Raw genomic sequence first — 9,017 nt, 5'->3', positions numbered from 1 at the left:
ACACCTAGAGTCCATGTCAGCTCTAACTGGACACTGACAAGGTCCCATATATTTTCTCCAAATGGCAAACTCTTATACTATGACCTTTTAAAAATGTTAATGCCAATAATATAATCAATGACTTGGTTTACTTTCCATATAGGTTCTGCATTCTCTGCTCAATTTTTAATTTTTAAATTTTTTTTCAGAGATGGACTTTTGCTTTGCCACCTAGGCTGGAGTGCAGTGGCACCATCTCGGCTCACTGCAACCTCTGCCTCCTGGGTTCAAGAGATTCTCCTGCCTCAGCCCTCTGAGTAGCTGGGATTACAGGCACCTGCCACCACGCCCAACTAATTTTTGTATTATTAGTAGAGATGGGGTTTCTCCATGTTGGCCAAGCTAGTCTCAAACTTCTGACCTCAAGTGATCTGCCTGCCTTGGCCTTCCAAAGTGCTGGGATTGCAGGCGTGAGCCACCGCGGCCGGCTTCTGCTCATTTTGAAGAGTTGTATTGTCTATATTTTCAGAGCACACTGCTACTATGTATTACACATTACACCATTTCCCTTATAAGCATCTTTTCTTTCTTTCTTTCTTTTTTTTTTTTTTTTAAGACGGAGTCTCACTCTGTTGCCCAGGCTGGAGTACAGTGATGTGATCTCGGCTCACTGCAATCTCCACCTCCTGGGTTCAAGCGATTCTCCTGCCTCAGCCTCCCGAGTAGCTGGGACTACAGGTGTACACCACCACGCCCGGCTAATTTTTGTATTTTTAGTAAAGACTGAGTTTCTCCATGTTGGCTAGGCTGGTCTCAAACTCCTGACCTCAGGTGATCTGCCTGCCTCAGCCCCCCAAAGTGCTGAGATTACAGGTATGAGCCACTGTGCCTGGCTTCAGTCACTGCATAATTTTGCTTTATTAATAGTTCTACAGAAAGGGCACACTTAAGGCTCACCCCAGGCTTTATTTCTATGCTTCCCTTCTTTTTCTTTGTCCGAAACACATTAATCCCCAGGTTTCTCAGGAGGGATCGTTGAAATAGTTTCTAAGTTTGTTGTATATTCTTCAATATTTGCAGTGGACTATTTTATTTTGACTTACATGAAATTCACATAATACAAAATTAATCATTTTAAAGTGAACAATTCAGTGGCATTTAGTATATTCACAATGTCGTTCAACTACCACATCTATCCAGTTCCAAAACATTTTCATTAATCCCAGAGGAAAATCTGTCTCCAGAGTTATTCCCACAGCTCCTAGCAACCAGCAATCTGCTTTCTATTTCTGTGAATATTCTGGATATTTCACATAAATGGAACATACAGTATGTGATTTTTGTGTGTCTGGCTTCTTTCACTTAGCATAATGTTTTTGTGGTTCATCCATGTTGTAGTATCCACGTATCAGTCCTTCGTTCCTTTAATGATATTTCATTGCATAGCTATATCACATTTTGTTTATCCATCTGTTGATGAATCTGTTGCTCATTTTTAAGTGAAATGAGGTTTCACATAATAGTGACAGGGAGGATGTATTAGTCCATTTCCACACTACTGATAAAGGCATACCTGAAACTGGGTAATTTATAAAGAAAAAGAGATTTATTTATTTATTTATTTACTGAGATGGAGTTTCACTTTTGTTGCCCAGGCTGGAGTGCAGTGGTGCGATCTCAGCTCACTGCAACCTCCACCTCCCGGGTTCAAGCGATTCTCCTGCCTCAGCCTCCTGAGTAACTGGGATTACAGGCATGTGCCACTACACCCGGCTAATTTTGTTTGTATTTTTAGTAGAGACGGGGTTTCCCCATGTTGGTCAGGCTGGTTTTGAACTCCCAGCCTCAGGTGTTCTGCCCACCTTGGCCTCCCAAAGGGCTGGGATTATAGGCATGAGCCATTGCACCCTGCCAGTTTATTATAGACTCACAGTTCCATGTGGCTAGGGATGCCTCACAATTGTGGCAGAAGGAAAAGGAATGTCTTACATGGTGGCAGACAAAGGAAAAATGAGAACCAAGCGAAAGGGGTTTTCCCCTCATAAAACCATCAGATCTCAGGAGACGTATTCACCACCATGAGAACAGTATGGGGGAAATGGCCCCATGATTCAATTAACTTCCACCAGGTCCCTCCCACAACACATGGGAATTATGGGAGCTACAATTCAAGATGAGATTTGGGTGGGGACACAACCAAACCATATTAGAGGGATAGGCCAGGTCAGATCCTCTGTCTTCTCAGCTCTACAGTTTGCTCTTTTGATGTTGTCATAAAGCAATCACAAATATGACCTCATACTTTCTGATATCTGTCTCCTATGTTGCTCTCCCCAACTTTTTACATTTGCCTTGTATGGGTTTCCCATTACCACTGTTAATACCTTAACACAAAGCTAATGTTAAAACAATAGAAACTTATTCTCTTACCATGTAGAGCCCAGAAGTCAAAGTAAGTCCTATGGAGCTAAAAAATCAAGGCGTCTACAGGGTCATACTCCTGCTGGAGGCCCCAGGGGAGAATCTGTTCCCTTGCCTTTTCCATTGAGTGTGTTGAGGTGTTGACTGCAACTGGGTGACTGAGAACCACTGCTTAAGTTTGCAGTAATGAAAACTGAAAAAATCTGAAGGTATAATCTACCAATGGATTTTTTCTCCTTTCACAAAGACATTTGAGACCTTTTGCTTTTTTTGTAAAGTTAAAAATCTGCAATAGAGGCAGTCCCTATTTCCAGGTCATATTTGACGTGCATTTCTCACCAAGTAATTTCAAAACTTCTTAAAATCCATGTCTCCTGGGAGTTTCAGTACTGAATTTAGTGACATGGTGTCTATTCTGTCTCAAAAATGCGCCTTTTTAGGCATGAGCCACAGTATCTATTTTTTCTACCTAATAGCATGTAAGAGCAATAAATCACTTAAGGTTTCTTAAGTGATTTCTTAAGATGACCACATGATTTATCATCCAAACTAAGACATGCTTGAGAATGAAAGGCACTCACTTCATAATTATTACAAGGATGGTTGATGATAATTAGGACTATCTGAGGCAAACTGGTATGACAGTTAACTTACTTATCCATAATTAACTAATCCAGACAGGATAACTGTTGAGCCCACTGACAAGTGATATGATTCCAGGGTTAGATTGTCCGCAGTTCCCTACTTTCTTCTGAAAGTATAATGGAATTGGGAACAGCTGATTTTCCTGTGAGGCACCCAAAGAGAGAGAGAGAGAAACAATTGCCTTGTGATTTAAGTGCAGATATTGCTTTCCCCTCAATAAATTGTTTTTCTGGGAAATGTAAATTACCAAATTTCAGAAGTAAAAATCAGAATGTACCAATAATCAATACACCAATATCAATTTTTATAAAGGCAGAGATAGTTAAAAAAAATTCACGCCATCCCTGACATAAATGCCCCAAGTACAGCTTTTTAAAAATTAAATAACTAAAAATTAGAAGTTCTGCTTTTTTAAAAAATATTTTTATTTAAAAACATGATATTGATTAATTATAATTTATATGTTTTCCTTTAATTTTCTTAGGTGAGGAATAATTTACATTGAGTTAAATATATGAATCTTAAGCCCAAAAATTGAAGCATTTTCACAAATGCATAAACACAATTAACCTTACATGCCACCCATACCCATATTAATATACAAAATATTCCCATCACCCCAGAGAGTTCCTGTGTGCCTCCTTCAGTCAATTCCTGCCTACTCCCAGAAATAGTAGGTTCAGATTTCTATCACAGTAAATTACATTTGCCTCCGCCAGAACTTCATATAAAGGAATCATCTTAGTATACACTTTTTCTTGTTTGGCTGCTTTTACTCAGCATGTTTTTGAGATTCGTCCAGGTTTCTGCATGTGCCAGTAGTTCAATCCTTTCTTACTGATAAGTACTGTTTGATTGTCTGACTATACCACAATTTCCTTATCCTTTCTCCTTTTGGTGGACATTTGGGATTTTTTTCCCCACAGTTCTTAGCTATTATGAATAAGTCGGCTACAAACATTATTGTACAGTAGTCTGTGGACGTAAGTTTTCATTTCTCTTGAGTAATACCTAAGAATTGGATTGACGTGCTTAGGAAAATATAGTCTGGTGGTTTTCATATCCTGTATTTTGTTTCTGTTTTTTTAGAAAAGGGATCTCACTATGCTGCCCAGGTTAGTCCCAAATTTCTGGCCTTAAGTAACCCTCCCAACTCAGTCTCCCAAACTACTAGGACTATAGATGTGAGCCACTGCATCCTGACAATGTTAGAACATTTTAAAAAATCCAGTCTGTTCATCTTTATCTTACAATTGGAGGGTTTAGCTTTTACATTCAATGTAAGGATGAATGTGGTTGGGCTTAAGTCTACCATTGCTATTTGTTTTCTGTTTGTCTCATGTGTTCTTTGTTCTTCTGTCTCTTTTTTATTTTTTCCTGTCTTCTTTTGAGCTAATCAGTTTTTGTTTTTAGAATTCCATTTGTCACCGCCACTTCATGTATATGTATAGTTGACCCTTGAACAATGTGGGTTTAAGCTGCATGGGTCCACTTATATGTGGATCTTTAAAAATAAATTTATTGGAAAAATTTTTGGAGATTTGCAACAATTTGAAAAAACTTGCAGACAAACTATATAACCTATATACCAAAAAAATTCAGAAAAAGTTAAGTGTCTCACAAATGCACAAAATATATGTAGACACTAGTCTATGTGTTAATCAACTATTTATGTTAATGGTAAGGCTTCTAGTCAACGGTAGGCTATTAGTAGTTAAGTTTTGGGTGAGTCAAAAGTTATGTGCAGATTTTTTACTGCACAGGGGTCGGCACCCCCAATCTTTGAATTGTTCAAGGGTCATCTATAAATATTTATTTTTATTTTTATAATCATTTATTTAGAGATAATACGCATCTTTAGCTTACGTCCACCTTCAAATAACATATTTCTTTCTTTTTTTTGAGACAAAGTCTCAATCTGTTGCCCAGGCTGGAGTGCAGTGGTGCGATCTCGGCTCACTGCAACCTCCATCTCCTGAGTTCGAGCGATTCTTGTGCCTCAGCCTCTGGAGTAGCTGGAATTACAGGCATGAGCCATCACGCCCAGTCTTAAATAATATTAAATGACCACAAACAATGTAAGAACCTTACAATTGTATAATTTAATCTTCCTCCCCCTCATCCTTCATCCTCTTATTGTCATGTATTATAAACCCCACAATACATTGTATGTTAAAAGTCCCCATGATATATTGATATGTTCATATTATTTTTACTTTAAAAATCAGTCATCTTTTCTAGAAATGAAAAAAAGTGTGATATCGTTAAATCCAAAATTAAAAGGTTTTTAAAATGTTTTTGTACTTATTTCCTTTTTCTGATATCCTTCATTCCTTATTGCAGATTTGATCTTCCATGTGACCTCACTGTCCTTCAACCTAAAGACTTCCCCTAGCATGTCTTATGGCACTGGTCTGGGGATAAATTCTTTCCATTTTTGTTTATAAATTTATCTATTTGGCCTTAATTTTTGAAGGATATTTTCACTGTATATGGACTTCTAGGTTCAGCATCTTTTTTTCTTTCAGCATTTAAAAATGCTGTTCCATTGTTTGCTCACCTCCATTCCTCCTGATGAGAAGTCAGCCAAAACTCTTGTCATTATATCCCTGTTTAAGATTCTAGATCTGAGTTGCCACCATTATGCTCAGCCCCCCATCAATTTTGCAAAATTCTTGGCTATTATTTCTTCAAGTATTTTTCCTTCTCCACTCTCCCTTTCCTGTTCCTCTTTGGCTCCAACTACAACTAGATGATTTGATTATGACCTGTAAGTCTCAAGGATTTGTTCAGTTTTTTCATTCATTTTTCTCTTTACATTTCATTTTAGACACTTTGTATTCAAGTTCCCTGATCATTTCTTCCACTCTTATCAAGTCAGCTATTAAGCCCAACTGATTACATCTTCATTTCTACTATTGTATTTTTTCACTGCTAGCATTTCCATTGCATCTTTTCTGTAGTTTCTATTACTGGAATGAAATTCCCTACCTATATATTGTTCACCTCTCTGCACCTCAATCTTTTAAACATATATACTGTTGTTATTTTAAAGTCCTTGTCTGCTAGTTCCAACACCTTTTCCATCTGTGAGTCCACTTTTTTTAACTGTCACATTTGCTTGCTTCTTTGTGTGTCTCAATTACAGCAGCCCTAGCAAACTAATATATTGCCTATTTCTCAATTGATTCAGAACTTTGGGGATGGGGAAGTGTGCTGTTTATCAGGTGCTCTGAAATCCCCCAACTGCATGGCAAATTGTAGTGTTCCATAAATGTTTGTAGAATGAGAAATTTAGCATCTTATTAATAAGAAAAATCTAAAAATATAAATTGCTTTTCTGATATTTGTTCTGAATTTGCTCAACTTAGAGGAGTTTAGACTGTGGCATTAACATTCTTTGTAGCTACTTCTATAGCTGACTGTGATGCCTTGGGAGAGCAGTTTATGCCACATTAACAAGGGTAAACACAGGTCATGAATCATTGCATGGGAACATGGGTGGCTGTACTGAACATAGATACATACTCAGATGACTTTCATATTTCCACACACAATATAGCATATCCTACAGGTTAAAACCACAGCCTTGACATCATACTCCCTTGATTCGAATTATGTCTCCAGAACTGAGTGGCCTGGAAAATTGTTTAATATTTTGGTGTCTTAATTTCTTTTTTTGAGACTCTCATGCCCAGGCTGGAGTACAGTGGCATGATCATGGTTCATTGTAGCCTTGACCTCCTGGGCTCAAGTGATCCTCCCACATCAGTCTCCCAAGTATCTGGGACTACAGGTGCATGCTACTATGACCAGGTATTATTATTATTATTTTTTTTTTCTGTAGCGATGGGGTCTCCTTATATTGTCCAAGCTGATCTCAAACTCTTGGGTTCAAGTGGTCCTCCCATCTCAACCTCCAAAAATGCTGGGATTACAGGTATGAGCTACCACCCCCATCTTAATTTCTTTACTGAAAGGTGAAATGATATTAGGGCTTTGGTGAGGATTAAATGAGATAGACTACATAAAACACTTAGGACATCAAATGGCACATGGCAAGTAATAAATGTCAGCTGTTGGGCTTTTGAGGCATTCAATATACAGCACCTGTCTTTCTTTCCTGAATTCTGAATCATTTCGGGTATAAAATGGTAGAAGCAGCAGATGAAACATCAAAATGACATCTGTGTTATTGATAAAGCTAGGTTGGAGAATTTCACTTATTGTGAGAGCAAGAGAGTCCCGAACTCCTTATTCTAGTGGTCCTCAAAATATATTCCAGTATCATCAGCCTCGCCTAGGAACTTGTTAGAAATTGGGGCCCCACCTCAGCTATACTGAATCAGAAACTCCGGCAGTGGGGCCAGCGATTTGTGTTTTCACAAGCCCTAATAGTTTGACAACCACCACCTTCTCCATCCCAATCTGGGACTCGGGAAAAAGCACTGTCAGATCAAAAGCTCTTTCTCATGGTCCAGATGAAGGAAAGAGTGAAGAGGAAGAAACAAACTAGACCATAGCCAAGAATGTTCTACAACAGACAAAAGATGTCAAGAAAGAACAAGAAGTAATGAGTAGAGGTAGCCCTTGGAGAAATTTTGCTATAAAGAAACAGAGAAATGGAGTGGTTGATTGAGGGGCATGTAGACTCAATACAAAGATTATACATAAAATTGGCTGGTTAGTTTCTTCAGGAATTTATATATCTACCATATCACTTAAAGATGACTCCCATGGAGATAATTCTTTTTTCTTTTTTTTTGAAACAGAGTCTTACTTTGTCACCCAGGCTGCAGGGTAGTCACGCAATCTGAGCTGTGGGCTCACTGCACCCTCTGCCGTCTGGGTTCAAGCATTCTCCTGCCTCAGCCTCCCTAGTAGCTGGGATGACAGGCGTGCCCTACCACTTCTGGATAATTTCTGTATTTTTAATAGAGACAGAGTTTCTCCATGTTGGCCAGGCTGGTCTCAAACTCTTGACCACAAGCGATCCACCCACCTCGGCCTCCCAAAGTGCTAGGATTACAGGTGTGAGCCACTGCGTCTGGCCTATGGAGATAATTCTTATAATTTAGAATATTTGTGGCTGCAGGCTTGGGAATAGAATCATCAAAACAAGAATTCATTTGATTTTAGGAGTGAAAATCATTTAATAAACTAAAGCTTGTTAAAGGCCAGACACTTATTACATATATTTATTTAAGATTCACGGAATTAAGTGTCATTATCTCCATTTTATAGAGATTAAGTAACAGGACCTAAATTGAGAGGAGAAATTTTCAACCAGGCATTCTGGCTTTCATGTACTTATTTTTACTCCTACCAGGTCTTCTCCTATAAAATAGAGCTTAAAAGACTCTTAAATCAAGGTCTGATGCCTAAAAATCTGTGTGTACATCAGCAGAAGGATATAAGTACTGACAGCATTTTCATTCATTGGGGAATTGAGTCAAGATCATTGGGGAATTGTAATATTACTATTACAGAGTCACAAGATCTCAGGTATCAAAAGTCAAATTAAGCGACATTAGCATGACTGGCCAAGGCTTATCTCTGCCACTCATTTTTTCCTTCAGTAAATCCAGAAAGAATCAACGGGCTTACTGGATTGGATAAATGATTTTTTTTAATGCATGGAGTGAGAACAATGCTTTATTCATACTGGAGTGTTGAGTCCTAAATAGGCCCTACCCGGTTAATGAGAGATCTGTGTGTTATGTGTAGGAGAAATCTAGAAAAGCAGCTCCTTCCATGGTAAAACCCTCCTGGGGTGAAGAGTTCATCTGCAGCTCAGCTCTTCTCACCACTGCTCCTAGAGGGGAAAACTGGGAAGGTTGTGCATAGAGAAAAACTCAAAAACAGACTTGATGAAAGGGGAAGCAGTTGGTGAAAGTCATGTTAGGGAAGCGATGACATGAGATCCCAGTTTTTCGTGTTGGACATACTGCTCTACCTCCTTTGAATAACCT

This window comes from Macaca mulatta, chromosome 15 (genome assembly GCF_049350105.2).
Source record: "Macaca mulatta isolate MMU2019108-1 chromosome 15, T2T-MMU8v2.0, whole genome shotgun sequence".
Classification (NCBI taxonomy): Eukaryota; Metazoa; Chordata; class Mammalia; order Primates; family Cercopithecidae; genus Macaca; species Macaca mulatta.
Note: the sequence above shows the minus strand (reverse complement) of the source record.